This window comes from Castor canadensis, chromosome 1 (genome assembly GCF_047511655.1).
Source record: "Castor canadensis chromosome 1, mCasCan1.hap1v2, whole genome shotgun sequence".
Taxonomy (NCBI): domain Eukaryota; kingdom Metazoa; phylum Chordata; class Mammalia; order Rodentia; family Castoridae; genus Castor; species Castor canadensis.
Genome location: NC_133386.1, coordinates 77,019,332 through 77,046,224, shown reverse-complemented (window position 1 = coordinate 77,046,224; position 26,893 = coordinate 77,019,332).

The window sequence follows — 26,893 nt, the reverse complement described above, 5'->3', positions numbered from 1 at the left end:
GTGGCTTAGCCCTGAGAAGATAGTGAATTTCTTGGCATTCAGCAGAAGGCAGCAGCCTCAGTGGTTAGCAGCATCAATACCAGCTAATTTTACAGTTCCTAAGCCTTGGGTGTTGGGACCTCAATCTTTAAAGGTTGGTATCATCTTGGAACTCCTCCAGTCACAGGGCCCACAGTCCTTCATGGCCTTCTGCTTTCTCTATGCTTCTAGTGTCTTTTGTTGTCTCTGTCACTTCTGCTCACCACCCCAAGTCACACTTGTGAACTCTTCAGTTTCTTTCTCACTGCTTCTATAGCCACCATTACCATTGCCACCATTTGTTGCCACTGCTGCTGTTTCCTCTTCTTGTTACTAGCACAGCCCACTCTATCCATGATGAAGATCACAAGTAGGCAAGAAAGAACCCATTCACAAGAAGCATTTTATTAGGCCTAACGTTGCAACACCAGGGGATATCACAGGAGCGTATCTCCTGGCTGACTTGAAAAGTGAACTGAACAGACTGGTTATATAGCCAGGAGGGTATATGGAGCATAGGTGTCCAAGTCAAATGAAGGTTTAACTGATTGCATCAATCACAGCACATATTCTAGTTCCACCAATCACAGGCCTTATGTAAAGTTCAATCACAGACCTCATATTTGGCTAATCACATGCTTTCTGCTGAACCACTGAGGGAAGTCTTACATGCACCCCCCCCCACCCCCGCCACCAGCAGGACCAGCAGAGTCACGTAGAGTTCACCCAGTTTTATTGTGAAGTGATGTTTTACAAGATTGGTGTAGGTTATCTGGAGCAGTCATGGCTGGAACAAGGCCTTCTGGAGCAAGAATTGTGGTTTCAGTTGTAGAGGTCCATGCAGCTAGAGTGCCATGCTCCTCACAGAGGTAATGGAAGATTTAAAACAGTCAAGTTGTCTTAGTAGCATTCAGGTTGTTTGACAAGGAATTGCTTGACTGGCAGCTCCCTACTCCACTTTCAGTCACAGGTAATTGCTCACTGTTTTTCAATAGCAGGTTCCTTTTTAAAGTATAGATTACAGCAACACTGCCTGTTCTACCTTTTGAGAAAGAGAAAGGTGGTTATGGTTTAAAGCAGAGAAGTAATTTGCATAGAGTAGAATCACAAAATACTCATGCTTTTTAAGGCAAGGTGAAACCCTCAACATTGGACTTTAATTAGTTCAAACAATATTAAATGTTAAATGTAAAGTTTTCTTAATTTAATTAAGGGAATGTTTTGTGCACTAAAAAAAGTAAAAACAATATCCCAACTTTTGTGAAGTTTTCTTTATCTTTAAAATTATTGCTAGAATCATCAAAGTTACAAATCCAAAAGCTAGTTCTTCCTTAAATTTTTAAATTTAGCTTGCAATCTTATTATGTTACTTATAAAGTCAATAAATGTTCAGCAGTCACTGTAAAGGGATTGAACAATGTTTACTTCCTTAGAAATTTGGTTAATGAAATTATTTTGAATTTATTAAATGGCATGCATACATTTCTTTCTGGGGAGTACTCAATTAGCTGACTTAAGATATAACACTTTTCCAACTATAGACATAATGCTTATATATGGAATAATTTAAACATGAAAATAATGAGAATTTCCCATCATTAATACTTTGCATAAAGTTGTAAGATTTCAACTTGAAATCAAAAGCCTAAAGCAATTACTCAAGTATTCATTCTAAATTGAAATTTTTTAACTGACCTGTTTAGTAGTTAAAATTATCCTACATATAGAAAGCCTATGTTATTAAACACACATTGTTTAATAGAAAAATATTAATGGTGTGGATATGGTTCTTTTCAGAATTTTTATATTTGATTGCAGATGATGCTGGCCTTAAAGGATGCCAATCTGCTAATAAATAATTATGCTTCACCAAGAAAATTTTGGAGAGTCCTGTCTTAGTCAGTTGTGGCTGTCTGATGACCACAAATTCTACTACATTCTTTGTGGTGACACTGACAGTTTTGTTGCAGAAACTACTTCATAACTTAGTGCCTTAAGTTGTTTGTTTCATAGCCCTCTTGGTAGTCTTCATCTCTAGTGAATACAGAGTACATTGTTTATTTGATTCTTGAATTTAAATGCACTTTTAAGCTTTTTTCTCCCATTTTCTTCCTGTTTATAGGACTGTACAAGTAATGTCCAGTTGAATTGTGGGTCTCTCTCATGACTTAGAGATCATGGTTACATTTCAAGGCCTTCCTATGGCAGTAACATTAAACCAGTGGTACCCCCTTTGCAGGCCCTTTTTGATGGTAGTTATATTTATGCCCATTTACTGCACATTCAGACTGCAAGGTTTGCCTCATGGAGGTACAGGTGTTTAGAACTGCATGAAGTATTGCATCTCCAATGGTTGTATGACCTGTCAACAGAGCTCACAACATTGGGCCTCCCCATACATTCTCAACCTGGAACATGAAGATTTGTTCAAGTGGTTTTGTAGTTAGCTGGTCTAATTCAGTTACTTTACAGAAAAAAAGAAAATGAAATTCACAGAGGAAGTGTCCTGTACACATCACAAGTTGTGAACCAGGCCATTATTTTCTCTACAAACTGCTAAATCATTATTCTTGCTTTGCAAAACTTTGAACCTGCATGTGGAACATAGAAAGCCCATCATTTAAAGATCATTTACAGGTGATCTGTAGGAAGAAGATTGGATAAGAGACTGAGCAAGCAACTTTGAAAGTTAAGCTTGAAGCACACATCAATCCAATTTCCAGTCCATTGGTCACAGTTGACCACGTGGTCAGAGTCAAGAAACACAAGACAGAGCTCTCTCCTCACCTCAGAAAGAGTCCCCCTACTGCTGGATCAGACAGCTCCCACCCACCAAGGCTGAAGAAGTGCCCCTCCCCCACTGCCTTCATAGTCTCTGCTGAGCTTGGGCTCTAGGGCACTTTATTTGCTGAAATGAGATCCTCAGCAACAACACAAATAACTTCAACAATTAATTTCTGATGTCCCAGTTTATTACTGCTCAACAGATATTATTTAAGTAAACGCATAAAAGTTCAATTTCAAATAGAAACTTTTAGGATATTAGCTAAGTGTTAAAAGAACGAGAGAAAAAGAAACAAAGCTGTTTCACTTTCCTAGATGACTGACAACTCTTAGAGATTACTTCAGGCCAAAAATATATATATATTCTTGAATTGAAATGACTTCAGTTCTCAAACCCAAGGTTGAGAGAGATCCCAGAGTTATTAAAGTTAATAAATCAGCTGAGAGAGAGAGAGAGAGGGAGAGAGAGAGGATCCTACATGCGATTGCATGTCAATCTGAACAGCTTTTCTATTTTTCTGCACACAAAACTCAAAGGGTTTCTTTCCCTACTCCCTCCCTTTCCTTTACCTCATTCACCACGGGGGTATCTTAAAAATAGCAAAGAGACTCATGGGACGCACAGTTCTATAAGATGTAATTATGGTACCTTATTTTTAAGAGTTTAAAAGTGCATCTTTATGACCTATGCAGCCACAGTAACGTTTATATGTTTGATTGACATAAACCATGCATTGGCATAAAACATTTCCTCAAACTGTACGATGTGGAGATTTTAGTTACCCTGTTCTCTCCGCTCCTCCAAGTGATGTTCCTTCCATTTTTCCTGTCCTTCCTTATTTGTTTAGGAATATTGATCAACTGTAGTTCACAGAGGCAGATAGTGACCCCTGAACATCTTTCTGGTTCTTGTAACGGCCAAAATGAGCTGAGATAAAGTGCAAGTGATTCATAGGCTACACATGCATGTGGAACTCAGAAGGCTCAGCATGTATAGATCATTTAAAGGTGATTGTTCATACATGGAGGTTTACATCATCCCAGTTTGACTTTTGATTTTTTTTTAATGAAAGAGGTTGCTTTCCCTCTCAAAGAGAAGAGGTGTTTTTGTATAGCAGCTATATGTACTTCTAATATTTTACAGAGTGACTCATATCCTACAAGTTGAAACCAGGCTGTCAACTTTCCTGAGAGTTTTGACTAAAATTCCAAGGAATCAGAGCATGATCCTCATCTTAAAAAAAAAAAGACTTTCTTTTCATTTGAGACCATAAATACCCATGTATATATAAGAACACATTTCCATCTCTTCTTCCAAGATGACAGAAAATCTAGATTCTAAGACAATCAAAGCTTATATTTAACCATAATTTTATTTTTATTAGAGAGAGTGTCATTGTGTTGTTAAACACATAAACAAACAGGTAAGCATCGACTATGGTTCCCTTAGTATTGCTTTAGAATCCTTTTAACAAAATGGTTGACTATGTCATGGAGTAGCCTTTTGTTTGCTAAGATACATAGAAGCCTGAGTTGAGAAGGAGAAAGTTCCCTGACATTACATTTTAAATGAGAAATTCGTATTTCATTGCTTTCTCTGTTAGTAATCAGGGCTTTTTCTGATGATTTCCCAAAAAATCTTACCTCAAATACTCCCTTCACATATTACTGAAATATCTGTGTAAGTGTTTACCGAAAGCAACCCCAGTAGTCCCTCTCGCTTCAGGTTTTCCTGACCAGATGTCTATTTTCAGTCACTGTGTGTAGCCACTAATAACTCTTCCCTTGGGTGACTGAGGAAGCATAGTGGCCTGGCTAATTTATTTTACCTCTCCATTTTCCCACAAGTAGACCAGGAATTGTTGCCAATTAGTCAACAAGTATTTGCTAAGTGCCCACAGAGAGAAAGTGGTGTGCTACATTGAACCTTTTGGTCAACTCATCCTGAGAAAACTTGTAGAGATTTAGAACAGAAAACCTCAGGCTCCCAGTGTCTATATTCCCAGAACTTTCCAGATTTTAGACAATTCCAGGTCCAAGGATAGCCAGGAAAATGATCAAATACCATTTCACTATTTCAATTCAGTCCTGAGTTTTTGATAACTGAGAAGTGACAGGAAAGAGGAGTCAAAGTCCAGATATACTATTCATTATGTCTCTTCTTCTTCATAAGGAAAGATGCATTGCATTTGGCTTCTGAAGATAATAAAACACCATTCTTCACCTCCCCCACACCAATGTTTTGCTACTAACAATTAAACAAAAGAAAAATACATAATGCAGAGAGAAGAAAGGAAGAAGAGGAAGACTGTCATTAAACTCTCATTTGACTAGTTAATTTTTTGAGATTATTAATAATTGGATCTTTCTCTTTGCATTTATCCCTATTTATTCTTGCTCACTCATAAAATCAGCTAATTCTGTGTGTCATTTGTTCAGAGAAGAGCAGAAAGCAGAAGCCAGCAATATTTTAGATTTATTTTGAAAAAATTAAAGCCATTCTTTTTTTTTTTTTGCAGGACTGGGATTTGAACTCAGGGCCTATACCATGAGCCACTCCACCAGCCTTTTTGTGGTGGGTATTTTTTGAGATAGCCTCAAGAACTACTTGCCTAGGCTGACTTTGAAGCATAATCCTCCTGATCTCTGCCTCCTGAGCAGCTAGGGTTACAGGCTTGAGTCACCAGTGCTCAAAGCCATTCTTAAAAATAATCTGTTATATGCACATATGAATAATAAAAAAAAAGTCAGGCACAAAAGACAACAGATTGTATGATGAAAAAAAATAAAAAATATTTGGTCCTAGACCTTTAAATTCAGCTAGGAAAAAAAAATCTGTTAGCTATGCTTTCAAAAAAGATTCAGGAGTAAAATTCTTCCCCAGAGTAAATAGCAATTCGACATTCCAAACATACACATGTATTCCCTGCACTAGGCAAGAGGGAGAGGTCTGTGGTTTCCGAGTAAGACAGACTAAGGGCTCTTCTGTAGGGCAGTAGCCAAAAAGAGGGAGAATAGCTCCAGGATGCATCTAGGATGAATGCAGTTCCTGGGTTCCTAACCATGCCCAAGATTGCAACACCCTGTGGCCCAGGTGCCAGTGTTGGCTTGCAAATAGAGGATAGCACAGATGCCCATGACACCCTGGAGACATCCTCACTTTTTCTGGCAACATGCAAGGCTTTGAAGTTCTGGCATGACTAGGTCCAGTAATATTGGGATTGAGCTTTACGACTGGTCAGGCAATGAGGTTGAGAGACAGAAATTCATGTGACTGATAGAAAATGAAGTTAGATTCCTTGCATACTTATTTTAGAGAATAAGATACAAGTTTTCTCCACTCACAACAACCCTATTGAATGGATATTTCTATTTTATAGATTGGGGACCCATGTGTGAAGTTAAGTAACTTGCAAAGGTTATGGCATTAGCAAATGTCAGATGTGGAATTTGAACTGAGAGAAAAGGGTAGTAGAGGCCAGCGATATGCTGATGTGTTAGCCTAGGAAAGGCACCAACCATAAGGCAGTATTTCTGTTGTGACACAATGACAGCATCATACTGAGATATTCACTTAGAATCTGGCTCCAAAAACAAACCAAGGCCCTCATGTAGACTGCTGGGTATAAGCATTTCAATAGATTTGTTTAGAAAATAATATATTTTAATGATGTTACAACTCACGTTGATAATAATGAGAAAGAAAATAGATTGGTTTTCTAGAGAGTAGAAGGAAAAGCTGTAATAGAAGTTGCTCCAGCTTTCATTTGCTAATATTGTAACAGGGTACTTTTCAATATAATGATCACACTTCTCTAACTTTAATAAGGGAAGGGGAAAGTACTACCTTTTCTCCCCAGGAAAAGAGACTGGAGTGGAGGGCAGGAGGGAAAAAAAGCTTTTCTATCAGTAAGTTCTACAATTTCTTCAGAAGTTCATGACTTCTTAACTCTTTGTGCCCATTCCACTGATAACCATAATGGTGATCGGAAGATGATTCAGTGAACACCATTCAGATCCCACAATTTTCATGTGCCTGTATATATTGGTAAACATGAACTTCTGTAAAGTAGATTGACACTATGTATCAAGAGCTTAAAAAACTGCTTACATTCTCTAACTCAGAATTTTATTTCTTGGAATTCATCTCAGATTTATAAAAATTGGCACAGCACCATTTATAAAGTGAAAGCATTTAAACAACATATAGTCAATGATCAAAGTACTCTATATGCACTTACAAAAATGTCACAATGAAACACATTGCTTTGTACAAATATGTCAATTTGGGTAGAGTATAAAACTTGAATAAACTGGAATTTTAATGAAAAAATTAATTTAAAACTCAATAATTCAATAAGCTTTTATTATGTTTTATTTACAATGATTTTTATTTTACAATATGTGATACTTACAGAATTTAAGTGTTTGATCAAAAGTTATTTGGGGGAAAAAGTGCATCAGTTGACTTTTACATGTTTCACCTAGTCAAATTTTTATCACAAGGCAAAAGTTACATTTCTGTACTAACTGTAATTGCTATAAAATAAGAATACATCTTGTATGTGTGTGCAAATCTGGGATTAACCACACTGATATATACTTTTATATCATTTTTTTAGTATTTCCATTATTTGTCTCATGCCAAAAAAAAACCTTAAGTGAATATAAAAGTCAGATTATTATATTCTAATATTGTGAATGGAAGTTCTTTAGAGTCTTTAAATGATGAAGGTAACAACTGACTTAATTTCTGCATAAAGTTGATGGTGACTATGTGCACGTACACGTGTGTAGTTTACAGATTCACTTCATTTCAGTACTGATGAGTCCTGAAACATTTGAGTTTCAAGCTTCAGGAAAGCTTTTACTATTCAATGTTACCAAGATATAAATCCATCTATATAGCATTTGAAAAGGACTATTTGTTGTGAGAATTAGTAACTGACTTCATAATCATCTTTCTGCATGCATAAATTCCTTCCCAATTTGGGTGATATTATGAATAACAGTTTATTTATTCATTTAGAAATTCTTCAGAGAGAGGCATCTGATAGAGACTATCAGTGAATGAAAGAGTTGGTATACTTTTTTGACAAAAGCAATAGAAAATCATGCTACTGAACAATAGCTCATTCATATTTCATCATAGTACAGTTGCTCAGTAATTAGACAAAGAAAGCTTATGTTCCTAAATTCTTGAGATATTTGTTGGTTTTTCCAGTCTCACACTTCAGGGTAGCCAGGATAATGTCCACAAGAGAGTTTTCAACAAATAAAATGTTTGTAAAAACTGACAAGAAGTAAGATTGAAATGATTGAATAAAATAAGGTTTGTAATAATCACCCTCTCCAGGAAGGTACCAGATTTGTGTTCCATTACCATTGATTATTAAGAGTTCACTACATACATAGTTTATGTCAAATGTTTTTATAAGCTTTATAAAAGTGCTCATGTTTGTGTATGTGTGTTTGCCAGTTTTTATGCCTTCCTAGATAAAAAAAACTGTGTCTATCTCACAAACTATAGTCAGTGCTATAAGAACATTTCTAAATAAACATTGGGATGTGATCACAACAATGAATATGGTGATCTTTTATATTGCTGCTCTTCAAGAGTCTATAAAAATAGCCACATTAATGTAGATGGTTTGAACATGTCTCCTTGGGCAGATGGGGGAATTTTCAAGGTTATATGTCTTAGAGAAAAATGGATAGATTATAGGGTATATGCATCAGATTCAATTATTGATATCAACAAATTGTTGCCCATATATTTCTCTATGTCCTCACCATTTGTTGCTCAAATTTAAAGTTTTGCAAATTTGATGAGTATGAAATTTTGTCTTTTTTTTTTGTATTTCCTGATTGTTTCTAAAGTTGATTGCTTTTGATAGTATAAACATTTTCATAATACTAATTCTGTCAATCTATGAACATGGAAGGTCTTTCCATCTTCCAGTATCTTCTTCAATTTCCTTCTTCAATATTTCATAGTTTTCCATTATGGAGACTACTTAAAAAACTAAACATAAATCTGCCATATGATCTGGCAATACCACTCCTAAGGATATACTGGAAGGAATGTGACTCGAGTTATTAGAAAAGCACCTGAACAACCATGTTTATTGCAGCACTATTTACAATAGCCATGCTATGGAAACAGCCAAGAAGCCCAGTACCGATGAATGGATTAAGGAAAACATGGTATTTATACACATTGGGATTTTACTCAGCCACAAAGAAGAAAGAAATTTTGTCATTCACAAGTAAATGGATGGAACTGGAGAACGTCATCTTAAGCAAAGTTACCCAGGCTCAGAAGGCCAAAAATCACATGTTCTCCCTCATATGGGGATTATGGACCCCAAACAAATGTAGTAATATTATGGGTCACACACTAATGGGAGAACACGCCCAGAGAAATAGGGAAAGGAAAAGAAACCTAAAACTTGGATGTGGTTGATGTGATCCCTGTTGAGAAGTGAATAAAGAAATCTTAAACTGGCAGAGGCCACTATGGGAAGGGGAAAAGGAAGTAGTGAAGAGGTCTGGTAGAGATAAACCAATGTGGGTTGCATTACACATGTGCATGGAAGCAATGCTAGGAATCTATCTGTATAGCTATCTTTATCTCAAACTAGCAAAAACGTTATGTATTTCTTATTATCTCTTAGGTTTTCTCTTCAACAAAATCAGAGAAGAAGGCGGAACAGGTTCTGCCTAGAAGCGGGGTGTTGGGGGATACTGGGGAGGGTTGAGAGGGAGGTGGCCCAAACAATGTATACATATGTAAGTGAATGTAAAAGTGATAAAATAAAAGGAGAAAAAATTGTTTTATTGTTTTCATGGTAGAAGTCTTTCAAGTCCTTAGTTAAGCTTGTTTCTAGGTTATTTTTTTGAGGCTACTGTGAATGGGATTGTTTTCCTGATTTTTTTCTCAGCATGTTTGTTACATAAAAAGTTATTGAGTTTCATGTTGACATTTTATCCTGTAACTGTCAAGAGTGTTTATCAGATATAAGACTTTTTTTGCAGATGCAAAACAGAGATTACATAGTCTACACATAGAGATGATTTGATTTCTTCCTTTCCTATTTGTATCACTTTTATTTCTTTCTCTTGCCTTAATGTTCTGGTTAGGAATCCAAGAACTATATTGAATAAGAATGGAAAGATTGAACACCTGAAATAGTTTCAGTTTTCCCCATTTTTTGTGCAAGGTAGGCTATTGGTTGTCACACATAGCTTTTATGTTTAGGTAGGATCCTTTTGTCCCTAGCTTCTTCAGAGCTTTTATCATGAAGGAATTTGAATTTCATTAAAGGATTTTTCTGCATCTATTGAGATGATCAATAGAGTTTTGTCCTTTATTCTGTTTATGTGCTGTATTATTTTTATTGATTTATGTATGCTGAACCATCCTTGCATGACTTCAATGAAACCAACTTGATTATGGTATATGATCTTTTCAATGTGTTATTGAATTTGGCTCACAAGTATTTTTTTGAGAATTTTTGTGTCTATGTTCATCAAGGAAATTGGCCTATAACTTACTTTTGTGGTTATGTCTTTATCAAGCTTGAGTGTCCTGGTAATATTGACTTCATATAGTAAAGTAGAATCATTCCCTTTTCCATTTTATACAATAGTTTGAGAAGCATTGCTGTTGTTTCTTCAAGGGTTTGGTAGAATTCAGCAGTGAATCCATCCGGTCCTGGGATTTCTTTGTTGGGAAACTGTTTATTACAATTCAATCTTATTGTTACAAATAGGTTTAAGTGGTTGATATCCTCTTGGGTTGGTTTCGGCAAGTCATGTATGTCTAGAAATGTATCCATTTCTTCTGAATTTTCCAGTGTATTAGAATATAAATTTTCAAAATATTTCCCAGTGATTCTCTGAATTTCATTGGTATTTGCTGTGATATCTCATCTCTAATTTCATTAATATGGGTCTTCTGTCTCTTTCTTTTGGTTAGTTTGGCTAAGCATTTGTCAATCTTGTTTATCTTTTCATAGAAGCAACTTTTTATTTCATTGATTCTTTGTATTTTTTAGCCTCTTCCATTTCTTTCTTCTCTGATTGTGTTATTTCTTTCTGCCACCACTTGGTGTTTGACTTTCTCCTCTTTTTCTAAGAGCTGGAGGTGTACCATTAGATTATTTGTGGGCGGGATCTCTGATTTTTTTAATTTAGGAGTTCACAGCTATAAGCTTTCCTCTTGGCACTGCCTTTACTGTGTCCCAAAGGTTCTGGTAAGTTGTTTTTAAATTTTCATTTGATTCTAAGATTTTTTTTATTTCCCCCCCTTTATTTCTTTGATGGCCCATTGATCATTGATGAGTGAATAATGATTCACTCTCGATTTTTTTTTGTTTTTGATTTTTGTTATTTCTAGTTTTATCCCATTATTGTCTGAAAAACATATGAAGTTATTTCTATTTTATTATATTTGTTAAGACTTTCTTTATGTGCAAATGTGATCAAATATGATCATATCTGTCAAATATCTATTTTTGGATAACATTCCATGGGCTACTGAGAAAAAATGTGTATTCTGAAGCTATTGGGTAGAATATTCTGTAAATGCGTGTAAAATCCATTAGGTCTATAGTGTTGGTAAACTCTGAAGTTTTTTGCTGATTTTCTTTCTGCATGACCTATATATTGATGAGAGTAATGTATTGCCACTATTATTGTGTTGGGGTTTATCTGTGCTAGTATGCCTGTTTTATGAAATTTAGTGCACTGAAGTTCAGTGTGTATATTTTAAAATTTATTTCCTCTTGATAGATTTTTTCCTGTATCAATATGAAGTGACCATCTTTGTCTTTTCTGACTAATTTTGTTTTGAAGTCTGCCTTGTCAAATATGAGTATAATTCCTCCTACTTGATTTTAAGCTCCATTTGCTTGGAAAATCGTTTTACCATTCTTTCCTTTAAGCCTGTTTTTCTTTGTCAGTGACATGCATTTCCTGTAAGCAACAAATGGCTGTCTTTTAAAAAAAATCTAATCTGCCAGTCTGTGTCTTTTGACTAGAGAATTTAGAGCATTGAACCTTACTGTTATTTTTGAAAGATATATAACAATTCCCATCATTTCATAGTTTTTGCAGTGTTTATTTCCTAATTTTTATTTGCTTATAAAACTTGTCTAGTGAGAATTACTCTTTCTCATATTTTCTTTCTTTTTTTTTCTTTTTGGTGGGACTGGGGTTTGAACTCAGGGCTTCATATTTGCAAAGCAGGCACTCTACTGGTAGAACCACACCTTCAATCCATTTTGCTCTGATTATTTTGGAGGGGGGTTTCATAAACTATTTACCCAGGTTGACTTTGAACCATGATCCTCCTAATCCCAGCCTCCCAACATAGCTAAGCTTATAGGCATGAACCACTGGTGCCTGGCCCTATGTTTTCTTGATTGTGTTTTTCTTCTTCTTCTGTGTATAGGATTGCTTTAAGTATCTAGTCAGAGCTGGTCGTGAATTTCTTTAGTCTTTGTTTATCATGGAAGATTTTTATGTCTCCTTTAATTATGAAGTATAGCTTTGCTGGATAAAGTGATCGAGGTTGATAAGTTATTTTCTTGCAGAGTTTAAAACACATCATTCCATATTCTCCTTGCTTTTAGAGTTTCTACTGATAATTCTGCTGTTATTTGATTGCCTTTATATGTGATGTGATGGTGCTCTCTTGCAGCTTTCAATGTTCTTTTCTTCTTCTATATATTTAATATTTATTAAAATATTTCTTGGAGTGTTTCTTTTCTGGTCTTTTTCTGTTGGTGTCCAAAAAGCTCCTTATAACTACATAGTTGTCTCTCAAGATTTGGGAAATTTTTTCCATCTATTTTCTTAAATATGTTTTCTATTCCTTTTGCTTGCACCTCTTTGCTTTCTTCTATGCCCATGGTTTGTAGGTTTAGTCTTTTAATAGTGTCCCAGAAGTTCCATTTGTACTGGCATGTTCATTTGTACTTTTTTTTTTGTTCTTAAAACATTTGCTGTTCTAATATACCTACCTTGTCTTTAAACTCTGATAGTCTGTCTTCAATTTGACCCAGCCTGCTTTGAGTGGCTTTTAATTGAGTTTTTATTTGATTTATTGAGCTTTTCCATTACAGAATTTCAGTCTGATATGTTTTCAGGATTTCTGTTCCTTTTGAATTCCTTTTTTCATATCCTCCATCGTCTTCCTTTATTTTTGTTCTCTAGGAATCTCTACCAGCTACAGAGCTTGGTTTTCAAGTCTACAGGGTAGCTCGGTCTCAAACCCTGGTTTGCAGCAAATGCCTGCAGCTGGCAAGCAGCTCCTGGAGCTGCTGTATTCCAGTTACCATAGATTGGGTGCTCTGATTCCACTGTGATCTTCAGCCAGTGGGGCTTTAGCTCGGGAGGGCAGCACCATGAGCCACCATGCCCTTCGCTGCCCAATCTCCTGGCTGATTGAATTTCTCTGCCATCCATATCAGACATTCTCCTTCTCCACAACCACCTCTTAAGTCTACTTCCCTCCTGCACACTGTAGGTTGGTGTCCCAAGACTCTCTGAGATGTGATCATTCTTGTTTTCATGTCCTTAGAGTAGCTCAGTCTTGAACTGTAGGCTCTTTCTCTAGATGGCATCTCAACACAGCTCTCTGAGATTTGGGGAACCAGCACTGTCCTGTGCAATGCCAGAATATAGTGCCAAGGATGGCAGTGTCCCACAAATCCCCAGAGTGGGTTTCAGACTTGTGGGAGATGTGGGCCTGCCCCACAGCTAGGTCTGCCAGTCTGTGACCAAGGCCACCTGGTTTACTGTGGTGGAAGCTTTGGCTTCCTCCACTCCCAGGGAAGCCAGGACCAGAGCTTCACCCTGGTTAGTAATATACTCTGTCACTTCTCTACTTCACCAGACTTTTCACCTATCCTATCCCTCTTTCATGGCTTCCAGTGCTATTCCTCTCTTTCTTCCTTCCAAATATCATCTCTCCTCTGTTAATCTGACTCTTTTCATTCATGGACTCAGGTAGAGAAAGTTTCTACTTCTGCCATCTTGCCAGCCCTATGTCATTTGTTTTAAATGTATAATTTTTATTTTAATAAAATTTTAATCAATCTTTTCTTGCTTATATTTTTTGTTTCTTATTTAAGTGACATCTTCCTGTCTAATGTCATAAAGATGCTCTTATTTTTCTCTAGAGCTGCCCAAGTTTTACTTTTTCACAAGAAAACAAGTTTTTCTTTTTATGCAACTAAATTAATTTTTGTGTATACTGTGGGTTAAAAATCAAACTTACATTTTCCTATGTCAATATCTAGTTGTAAAACAATTTAATAAAGATTCTGTGTTTATAATTTATAATTCCAGCTCTGTCATGAAGTGAATTTCCATAAATGCCTGGGTCTGTTTCTTGGTTCCTTCTCACTCTCATTGGCCTATTTGTCTTTCTGGGCACCAATACCACTCTGTTTCAATTATTATCTTGTAATGTAATTCTGAACTCCTTTTGTCTCAATTTTTATTGGTTATTCTGTGCATTTTATTGTTCCATATAAATCTTAAAATAAACTTTTAAGGGGTTTCACAAAAATTTCTTTTGAAAGTTTGATAAGAATTACATTAATTTATAGACAAAATGTGGAAGGATGGATATATTAGTAGTATAAAGTCCTCCTTGTATATTGCTGCATTTATTTAGGTCTTTTTAATGTCTTACAATAATCTTTTATTATTTTTCCAATAAAGAGCTGGCACATCCTTTGCTACATATAAGATACATTGTAGTTTCTGTTACATGACATAACCTATGATTATCATAAGTCATCAGTATTGGTGGCTGGTATAAAATTCTATGGAATGTCAACATGAACAAGGTCCTTGTGAATTATATTGCGACTTATAGCAGTTAAAAACACTCTGTGCAAGCAGTAAATATGTACTACTATCCATATCTTTACTATAGACACCTCTGCATTGGGTGCTCTGGATGCCTTCAGGCCTTGCTATCTATTATAGTAATCATATACCCCTCTCCCTCCTCACTTCTATCTTTTGTTAACAGCCACTAAATCTACGCTACTCTGGAGTCCTTTCCTCCCCATCAACATTGCCAGTATTTAGGAAGACATTTTGATTCCATCAACACAATTCCAGAACACTATCTCCCAGGGTGAACTTTGGTTTCTAGAGGACAGACACTACTGAGCTTCACAAAGATGCGCTCAAAGATGTTGATGCCACTCTTTGTATTGAATTACCCATTGTCTTTATGAGTAGGGTCTCACAAGGAATATGGTTGATAGTGGGACCATCGAGCATATGTGATAAATCTGTTTTAATGTTCCTACTTCCAAAAGCCTTCTGACCTTCTCCTAATTACTCCAGCAATTCTGACTTCTTCCCCTAATTTATTACATGTATGATCCTGTCCAAACTTCAAGGAGCTATCCAAGCAGTATATTAAAAGTAGCTTCAGGTTTCCTTGTCAGGAAGCTAAATCATGGATAATAGAAACACTCCTATATCAACTATATCAACAAAAATATCTACTACTCAATCTTCTAACTTTCCTCCCAACCAAGTCTGCATTCTTAAGAGTGCTATCATTCATAATTCTTCTGTAGATATACATTAACTTAAAATCAGTCATTTTTTCATTGAGTGTACTATGGAGCAGCAAATGCTTTTCTCCATTTCAGTCATTCTGCATCCTCATTCTATTTGTTCTGAAGGAAATGAGGGGAAGTGGGGGCAGATTTTAAGGAATTCAAGCATCATATTGATCCTACCCTCCAGGCAGTGTCTTTTTGTGGTCCTCAAAGAAGAATAAGCTGTAATTTTCTAGCAAGGGAATAGATGCTGCTTTTGGGGTTTAAAGTTCTTCACAATTCATGCAAATAAACCCATTTCTACTTCTTTCTTATCAAAGCTTTGACTATCTTTTATTGCTGGACTGTGTGGGGGTACATTGTTGCATCTACAAATGTTCTTACAATATATCAAATATATCATACTTGAATTCACCCCTTCATCGTCCTCCTTTATGAGAATCCCCCACCCCTATTCTGGGAAGTTTCAACAGTATCATTTTTCCATTTACATACATATGTACACAGTATTTGCACCATATTCACCCTCCCATGCCCTTTCCCCATCTCCTTTCCCTCCCACTGGTAAGACTTTAATTGTGGAATAGGAAAGTTATTGAAACTGTGCATTTCATCTCTGAAAATCTGTAACTCTTAAGGAGAACACTTAAACTTCATTTTGAATACAACTATAACTTCAGGGGACAGGGGACCGTGCTGCCATGGAGGTCTTTGACATCCTCAGAATGCCCTATATAGTTAGTCAAGTGTTCTGTTTTTCCTTCAAGGTTTACCAGGCAGTTCACAAACATCAGTAACTCCAAAATCCTTTTAACTCCTATTGCTCTCATTCCATTCAAGTGCTATAAGCGATCAAATCTGCTAGGTCATTTTTAGTAGTTTCCTCGTTTCAAGATTTGTTATTTTCTAATCTGTTACAAAACCACCAGTATGTAAATTTTTGTGACTCTGTTTCTATTGTCTAATTTTTGCTAATCATGTGAGCTTATGATATCTAGGATACATGTATAGAGGATCTCCCTCTTGCTCTCCTCTCTCTTCCTCTCTCTCTCTCTCTCTCTCTCTCTCTCTCTCTGACTATATCTAACTAAAAAGCTTCCTCACAGCAAAGATAACAATAAATATAATGAAAAAGCAACTAATAGAATGGGAGAGAATATTGCAAAGGATTTGCCTAATAAAGGCTAAATTTCCAAAATATATAAGAGATTCAAAGAACTCAATAGCAAGAAAACATGTAAGTCAAAATGAGAAAAGGGTTTGAATAGTTATTTCTCAAAGAAGACATACAATAGGTTTAGGATAATCAGTGGAATGTAAAATGAAACTATAATAAGATATTACCTCACATTTGTTAGAATGGCTGTTATCAAAAAGATTAAATATAATAGATGTTGGCAAATATATGAGTAAAAAGGAACCCTTTAACACTATTGGTGGTGATCTAGGTTAATACAGAAATTTTGGAAACAGTATTGTGATGCCTCAAAAACTTACAAGTAGAACTACTGTAAAAACTAGCAATAACACTACTGGATATACACCCAAAGGTTATGAACTTAGAATGTCAAAGAGTTTTATCTGCACTCTCATGTTCATTACAGCATTATTCACAATATCCAAGATATGGGATCATATTAAGTGTCCATCAATGATGAATGAATAAAGAAAATGTAGCATATAACCCCAACAGAATATGACTCATACTTTAAAAGGAAGGAAATCCTATCCTTTGTGACAGCATGGATGTACCTGGAGGACATTATGTTAAATGAAGTGAAGCAAGCCAGGCACAGAAAGACAAATCCTAACAGTCTCTTATATGGATCTAAACATTTGAATTTATAGAAGCAAAGGGTAGAATAATTATCAAAGGTCAGGGAATATGGGAAGAAATGGGAAAATGTTAGCCAAAAGGGCACAAAACTTCAATTATGTAGGATAAATAATTTCTAGAGATTTACTTTTTTAACTTCTTAATGTTTTTAAAATTTATTTATTTTTATTATCATATTGTTGTGGTGCAAGTACATCGTAACATTTACAAAGTTTTTATAATACAATATAGCATAGCTGAATTCACCCCTCCATCGTTCTCCTTTATCTTTCCTGACCCCATTCCTGGAATAATTTCAACAAATCTTATTTTTCCATTTTCGTATGTAAGCACATAGTTTTTCCAACACATTTACCTTCCTATACCCTTTCTTTATATCCTCTCTCCTCCCACTGGTGCTAACCCACAGACAGAATCTATTTTACCTCCCTGTTCTCTGTTTTTGAAAAAAGTCATTTTTGTTTGCAAGATAACTATACAAGGAGTTTCATTGTGACAGTTCCATGTACATGTGTATTATAACTCAAATTGTATCATCCCCTCAAATTTTCTCCTTTCTACCTTATTCCCCTTCTTATGAAGATTTCAATAGGTTTAAAAGGTCTATATTCATTGTTGTATAGAAAATACATCAACCATGTTCACCTTCTTAAATTCCGTCTTTTAATACAGAATGGTCACCACATGTCAGAGCACATGCCTATAACCCCAGCACTCTGGACACAGGAGGAAAGATGGCTAGTTTGAGGCCACAGTAGAGAGTTTGTTTCAATAAATAAATAAAGTACAATATGGTGACTATAGTTGATAGTACTATATTGTGCACTTGAAATTTTTCAGAGAATAGATCTTAAGTCTTTTTGCCACAAAAATTGGTCATTTTGTGAGGTGATGAATATTCTAATTAGCTCAACCATGGTAATTATTTCACAATGTGTATGTATATCAAAATATGTTTTATACCTTAAATGTATAATGTTTTTACTAGAAATTTTAAATGAATGTTTATTCTCTAAAAGCTAAGTTTACATCTTTGGAAAATTTGATAAGAGCAAATTTCCACACTAATCTTGTCAAAATAAACATGGGCAAATAACTATTAAAGAAAATTTTAAGTCTATAATCATTCTTGCCTTAGATGCTGTGTGATAGTTTTTAAATCTCATTATGCTCTAGGTGAATGGAGACTTAGGAGTCTGGATGAAGCAGTATTGTTAAATTATCCACAAGAAAAAGTACAAGGTGCTCCAATCAGTTCTTCCAGTCTCAATCCTCCATGAGAAAACAGAGCAATGAGTGTATAAAGTTAAAATGAAAGTTTTAATATAAAGATCATTGTGACTTTTCACTTGACCTAACTTCTTAAATTAACCAAGACATTTTTGTTTTCCTACATTACCTACCATTCTTGGGGTTATGATTGATACTGGATGGTGGGAATCTTGTGACATGGAACAGCAGAAATGGGACCAAGACTCATTTTACAAACAAGACAGGAAAAGTCGACTTCAGCTTTTGTAAAAGAAACAACAGTGGTCGAGACAAAAGAGAGCAGCAACCTTTATTAATTTTGTGGGTGGGCTAAGGTTTGATAATTGTTCACTGGTCATGAGTACAGTTTTGAAAGAGAATAAACAGTCTGTTAAAATAAAAAATTATTAGCATATATTAGTTGTACAAGGGGGATTTATTACCACATGTCTATATATGTTTATAGTGTACCTTGATTAGATTCACTTCCTCCCATCATATTCGCCTTCCATCCTTCTCCATTCACTCTCCCCCACTCCCAGTAGTTCCCATCCTAGACAGAGCTGCTTTACATCCCCATCCTTCATTTTTAAAGTGAATATTAATTGTTCAAAGGGGTTTCACTGTGGTATTTCAATTTGTACTTTAATCAGATTAATCCTTTCTATTACTCTCTCTTTCTCTATCTCCCTACCCCCCACTATTCAACAACTTTCAGTGAGTTTCATTATGCCATCTTCATGCACAGATGCAGTGTATTTCAATATTATTCAATCTCTGTCCTCTTTTCCTCTCCTGCCCTGGTCTAGTCTCTTCAAACAGTCCCACAATTACAGTCATGTTCTAGTCTTTCTCTTGTGTACAAGCATCCTGGCCTTGTACTTGGTGGGCTAATAGGTCATCAGCTCTGCTCAGAAATGGTGTCACTATGTTGCATGAATGTCTTGGCCTTATGATATAGCCGATGAGCATTTGGTGCTTGGGTTTCTGAGAGAGCAAAAGGACAGGATAGAAGAAACACATATTGGCTCCAACAGGCAATAGGCATGTTAACTCTGTATTACAGTGTTAGATAAACTATTTCTCAAATGATCTACATACAGAGCTGAGTGAAGTCTGACTCAAAGGTTTTGAGGCAACAAAAGGAGCAGACATGACAGGAAGACAGAGATGCCTAGTCTTTTATCCTGCTTTAGTCATCTGTCAGACATCATACAGACTCAAGTAAAGAGTTGGTGTTTTAAGCAAAAGCTGCCTTCAAGTTTCTGCAATGTAACCAAGGCAATTGTTTTCACAAGCCACATGTCAAAGGTGTTATCTTACAGCAAAGCTACTGAGCAGCTAATGCATTGCTCAGCTGCATGACCTCCAAAATTAGTGATTTTAAAGTTAATTAAGAGCAAGTGAAGCTAGCAGGCTGATTTACATTTTTCCTCAGTAGCAGCTCCTCCTTATTTATGTTTATAATTTGTATAGCCATCTCAACCTTGATAGTTTTAGCTTAATTTAGTCACAAGGGACTCCTAATCTATAAACTTTCTGGCCTTGTGCCTGGTGTTTTATGACAAAGCCATTGAGAAAGGACAAGGATGAAGGCAGAAGAAAACACACATCATGCTTTTTAATGGGAACAAGTTAAGGGCCCAGAGTTTATCGGCCTTTTACTGCAATAGTCTCTGTCCCTTTCTGTTCTTGTGTTTGTAACACTGGTGAAGAATTTCCTTGAGTGCCTTGATTATGTTGCAGTCTGTGGCAGTCTGGTGTGCCGCAGATGTTGGACGTAATACCATGGAGTAGCACATTTGTCAGCAAATGGTCCTACAGAGGCCATCAATTTCAAATAAGCTTTTCTTTCAAATTATCTGCTTCCTACATTGCAGGAATAGTATGAATGTCTAAATCGATAGTCACATACAAGCATGTAATATACTTTGATCATATTCACCACTGATTATCCCTTACTTCAATCCCCTTCCTCTACTCTAAAAGTCCTGTTTCTACTTTCATGTTGTCTTTTTTTTTTAAAGAATCTACATGTGAGGTTCCTGGGTACCTGGGTAAAAAGGAAGTGATGGGTAGGGTTATGGGGACAGGTGCAGCTATCTCCCAACTCAGCTAAAGGTAGTTATAAAGAAAGTGTCACCCCAAACCAAAAAAAATCCGCACATGAGAGAAAACCTGAGGTTTAACTTTGTGACAGTGGTTTATTTCACATAACATGATGATCTCCAGGTTCATCCATTTTTCTGCAAATGAGTTGATTTCATTCTTTTTTATAGCTGAATAATATTCCACTGTGTATATATACCACATTTTCTTTACCCATTCATCTATTGATAAGCACCTTGTCTGAGTCCATACCTTGGCTGTCAAGAATAGTGCTGCAATAAACATGGTTGTGCAGGTGTCTCTGTAGTGTGCTCACTTAGATTCCTTTGGGTATATACCCAGGAGTGGTATGGCTGGATGATGTGGTAGTTCTATTTTTAGGTTTTTGAGAAATGTCTACAGTGGCTGTACTAATTCACATTCCCAGCAAAAGTATATAAGAGTTCATTTCCCCCACATCCTTCCCAGCATTTATTATATTTTGTATTCTCAATGACAGCCATTCTGACCGGGGTGAGCTGAAAACTCGATGTAGTTTTGATTTGCATGCCCCTGATGGTTAAAGATGGTGAACATTTTTTTATGTATTTATTGGACATTTGTATTTCTTCTCCTGATTCTTCAGTATATTTGCCTATTTATTGATTATATTACTTGTTCTTTTGGTGTTCAATTTTTGAGTTCTTTAATTTTTTATATTAATCTTCCATCAGATGAATAGCTACCCAAGATATTCTCCCATTTCTGTAAGCTCTCTTCACTCTGTTCATTGTTTGTTTTGTAGAAGGTTTTAAATTTGATATAATCCCATTTTCAATTTCTTGCTATCATTTCCTGAGCTATTAGAATCCTATTCAGATATCTAGTTTTCCCAGCCCCATTTGTTAAAGAGTTGGGTTTTTTTCATCGTGTTTTTGACATCTTTGTTGAGAATCAGATTGCTATAGCAGTGTGGACTTATATCTGGGTCCTCTGGTCTACTGTATTTGTCTACACGTTTATTTTTAATGTCAACTCTTTGATGTTTATGTTACTGAGGTTGTGTAGTATATTTTAAAATTGGGTATGGTGATACCTCTAGCATTGCTTTTTTTTGTTCAAGATTGATTTTTCCCATTCTTCTATGCTTCCATATGAATTTTAGGACTGCTTTTCTTTTTCTTTTTTCTTTTTTTTTTGGCAGCATTGGGGTTTGAACTCAGGGCCTTACACTTGCTAGGCAGGTGCTTTTACCACTTAAGCCATTCCTCCAGCCCTATTTTTTCTTGGGTTTTTTGAGATAGGATCTCGCAAACTGTTTGTCTGGGCTGCCTTCAAACTGCAATCTTCCTGATCTCTGATCCCTGAGTAGCTAGAATTATAGGTGTGAACCACTGGTGCCTGGCTGCTTTTCTTTTTCTGTGAGGAATTTCACTGGGATTTTGATGGAGATGGCGTTGAATCTGTAGATCGCCTTTGGTAATATAGCCATTGTCATAATACTAATTGTGCAGGTTCATGATTATGGGAGGTCCATCTTCTAGTGTCTTCTTCAATTTCTTCCTTTAGTGTTTTGTAGTTTTCATTGTTGAGATCTTTCATCTCCTTAGTTAAGTTTATTTCTAGATATTTTTGAAGCTACCGTGAATGAGATTGTTTCCCTGGTTTCTTTCTCATCAAGTTTCTTATTAGTGTTCACAAAAACCTACTGATGGCGGAATGTTGATTTTCTATCCTGCTACTTTGCTGAATTTATTTATCAGATCTAAGATTGGAGTCTTTAGGGTCTTCTAAGAATAGGATCATATTATGTGGAAATAGGGATAATCTGATTTCTTCCTTCCCTGTTTTTAACCACTTTACTTCTTTCTCTTGCCTTATAGTTCTGGCTAAAATTTCAAGTATTATATCAAAGAAGGTGTCCAGATGACACTGGACACCTGTTATCTCATTCCTGATTTTAGAGGGAATGCTTTCAGTTTTTCCCCATTCAATATGATGTTGGCTATGTCATATATAACATTTATTAACTTGACTATGATCCTTCCATGCATAGTTTTGTCTTGAAGGGAGGTTGAATTTGACACAGGCCTTTTCTGTACCTACTACGAGGGTCATGTGATTTTTATCCTTGATTCTATTTATGTGCCATGTACAAGTTTGCGTCCAATGTTCTGTGAATATGTTACTTCTGTAGGAGATCAAGTAGAACAAAATTGTCCTGTAATTCTGAACTAGTGAGCAGAGTTTTCCTTGTCCTTATAGTTCAGAAAAGGAACTATATTTCTATTTCTTTCTAAATAATTTTTTATTATTATTGTACTAGGGGTACATTGTGGCATTTACAAAAGTTCTTACAATATATCATAGTTGAATCTACCCCTCCAATCATTCTCCTTTATTCCCTCTCCCCCCATACCTGGAATAGTTTCAACAGGTCTTAATTTTCCATTTACATACATGTGTGCATAATATTTCTACTATACTCACCTTCCTACATGTTTTCCTTATATCCTCTCACCTCCCACTGGTACCAATTCCCTAGACAGAACCTGTTTTACCATCCTATTCTGTTTTTGAAAACAAAAAAAAGAAGACATTTTTGCTTGTTTAAGATAGCTTTACAGGGTGTTTCATTGACACATTTCCAAGTACATATGTATTATAACCCAAATTGCTTCATCCCCTCTATTTTTCTCCTTTCTACCTTAGTTCCCTTCTTATAGTGATTTCAACAGGTTTAAAAATTCTTTATTCATTCTTGTATAGGAAGTACATCAACCATATTCACCTTCTTAACTTCCTTCTTTTACCCTCCCTCTCTCATATGTGATTTCCCCTTAGTGTGACCTGTTTTTCATAATACTGCTTGTATTTGTATTGGGTCTGTATTCCACATATGAGAGAAAACATGCAGCCTTTGGCTAGAAGGAATGAACTTTTTTTGTTTTGGCACTGGTTTGAACTCAGGGCCTCATTCTTGCTAGGCAAGTGTTCCTACTGCTTCACCAGCCCTGGAAAAGGAAATCTTTTGAGGCCCTAGCTTTATACCTGGGGCCATTTTCAGCTTTAAAAAACTTATTCCAGTACCTGCAGTTTTTGTTTAAGTCATACAGCCCTGGAGGTGACCACAGAGTCAGCTATTATTTACCACTTTAAGTTTTGCATTCTAATTCTTGTGTATTTCCAATTTTGCTCTCTGTGAAGTTTTTCTTTGGTTATAACACATCCAACATGTGCAAGACATTGATGAAATATATCAACTCAGTCTTTTTATATTCCATTCCTCTTATTTCATTAATGTGGAAACTGTAAACAAGAGAAAATATGTGACCATCCTCAGTTTACAGGCTTTGTCACTTGACATGGCTTCCTCACTCACAGCCCAGAACATGTATTATTTTTCTTCATCTTATTGTGCAGTCTCTCAACATTTTTATAGTGTTTTTTTCTCTCTCAAGTTGCTTTCCTACTTAATTCCCCTCTCCAAACACCATTTCTGATATGAGAAAATTAAGAAACACCAATCAGAGCAGTCTATCAAAGGGATCTACGAGTATAATCTAATTTACAGAACCATTATGAAACATCCTATTAAGTAACAGAATCAGTAAAGCCATTTCATTGTGCGGTTATATGAAGAAACAGTAGAACATCAACTGCTACATGCTAGATCTAAAGAAATGCTTACAGCAGTTTAGGCCCAATTAAAAAGCATACCTAAGTATCTCAATAAATTATTCTCTAAAAGAAAGATAATAGATGATGAATAGATAGACGGATAGTTAAGATAGGTAGTTGCATGTATGGATGGATGGATAGATAGATGATAAATAGATAAGGATGGATGTAGATATCTGTGAAGTGGGAAAGGTTACCTGTAACAGAAAAAGAATGATGAGACCTGGAGGCACTGCTTAAGTGGTAAGTTGCTTGCCTAGAAAGCCCATACCTATACTGCCAAAAAATGAATTTCATCATTTCAGAGGCAATGGGTCATGGTCAAATGCATGTTTAATAAAGAAAAATCATTGCACTTACTAATTTATTAAAATTGTTGCATTCTATAAATCAAAATATACTTCACAATATATGTATAATGTATTTCTTTCATAACTACCAGCATCATACCATATTATTGCAATGTATAGACCTGTACCGAGTATATGGCATATGACAGAACTCCTTCACAATATTTCCTTTAAGATAATGTAGTTTACAAAATGTTTTCCAACAATTTCTAGAAGCATTTACACATGAAAGATATTTCCACAAAATTTTTATGATAAGAACTTCATAATTAGGCATTTCTGTGTGGTGAAGAGAGTACTATGGTTTGTTTAGAATGAAGAGCATAAGAATTCTACTAGTGCCAGTCCTGGGCTCCTGTATCATTAGGTCCACTATTGTACATCTCCTGCTCTGGTCTAGGATTAGGTGGGGAGAGGAGATGGGATAAGAGGTAGATGCTGGTCCTTGTTGGTCATGTCCCCAGCCCCCATATAGGCTGGCTTCTAAAAGGGTTTGGCCAACGGGAAACATAGCCAGAGATCAGAAGGCAGAGGAAGGAAAAATCCAGAGTATTTCTCCTCTGGTGGTGACTCCACACTTGCTGTAACTTCAGCTCCTGCCCCTCTTGTGGTGATTCCATTTCTACTGAGTAACCTGGGTCCTGTGCAACATTAGCATGCCTTCCTTCCTTTTCAGCCTATGAGTGGTAATGGTTTCATGCTATTTCTGAAATTGGTTACCTCACCATCACCTGTCTAGATTCTCAGACTCTCCATTACCTGTAACACTGAGCATTGTATTAAATCCCTTCTGTTCAAAATTCTTTGCTTTCCTGGCTACTCAGTGATTCATACACGGATTAAGTCATAGTATTGTGGACTGTTTTAATAATATTTTTGAGGTCTTTCTTGAACATTTATCCAAAATCTTACTTTATTTATATGCTGAAAAAACAGATTTTAGTTTAGTTTTTTTATATTTTAGCTCTTAAAAATATGCCATTTGCTCATTAATTCATAGAATTCTATGGTCTCTCATTTGAACAATAATTATTTATCAAAAAATTAATTAAGTTTTAGAGCTAGATAACCCTAAAATTTTTGAGGTTAAGCAAAATGATATATGTTTAACTACATAGCCTGCTTCTGCTTTGTATGTAGTAGGTATTAAATAGTATTTGTTGATTTATTTTATTATCAACTGATTTAAGTCAATGTAATGAATAAATATCTGTGTACATTCTTTCCTCTTCCTGTCTGCCATATGCCACTTTATAAATAATGTCACTCTACACAGCCAGCTGTACCACTCATATGTATATGGTGCACTTATAATATTCAACTGAGTTCCACAGTAGTTCTATCCAATGTTATTCTTTTTTTGTGACAGAGCTGTGTAGTTGAAGCTTGTCTTGAACTTGTGATTTCCCTGCCTCAGTCGTCTGAGTTCTGAGATCACTGGCCTGTGCCACCCTGCCTAGCTACAGTTTTATTCGTTTTGGGGGGAGGCAGGTAATACAGATTGAGCCCAGAACCTTGAGCATACTAGATACATGCTCTATCACTTAAGCCATGTCCCTAGCCCTTAAATTCTAATTTATTGTTTTTTGAGATAGGGTTTCACTAACTTTGTCATAGTTGGTCTTGAACTCAAGATGCTCCTCCTGCCAAGTAGCTGGGATTACAGACATGTATCAGCATGCCCAGCCAATACATTCTTTTTTTCTTCTTCATTGTCTTCTCTTTTTTTTGCAACACTGGGATTTAAACTTAGGGCCTTACCCTTGCTAGACATCCAATATTATTCTTTGTGTTAAATTTTCTTTACAATTTTTTACCAGTTTCTGAGAAAGTGAAATTAATGCTTTAAATTCTTTTTTTTCATGTCTACTGAAAAATCTCTGATGTAAACACTAATAAAAATGCCTAATTCTAAAAAGCCCAATCTCTGAAGGAGTACAAAGGAACAGAGAGGGAATAACCCTTAGGCTTTTGAATTATAAGGCAGTGACTGATCACATGCTCAGACTCACCATGAGCCTCTGGATTCTTCCCTTGACAGAAGCTTCAAAGCCAACTTGCTAGGGGATGGAAAATTTAACTTTTGTGCTTAAGATTTAAGATTGTTTTTGACTTCAGGACAAAAACAATCTCCCCATATTCACAGACCCAAGAGAAAAAATACTGACACAAGAAAAATGAATATTCAATGATGTCTTGGCCATCCAAAATATTTCATCCTTTAAAAATGAAAGTGTTGATAAAATATGCAATTATGATATGCTGATTATAAAGAAAAGTATGGT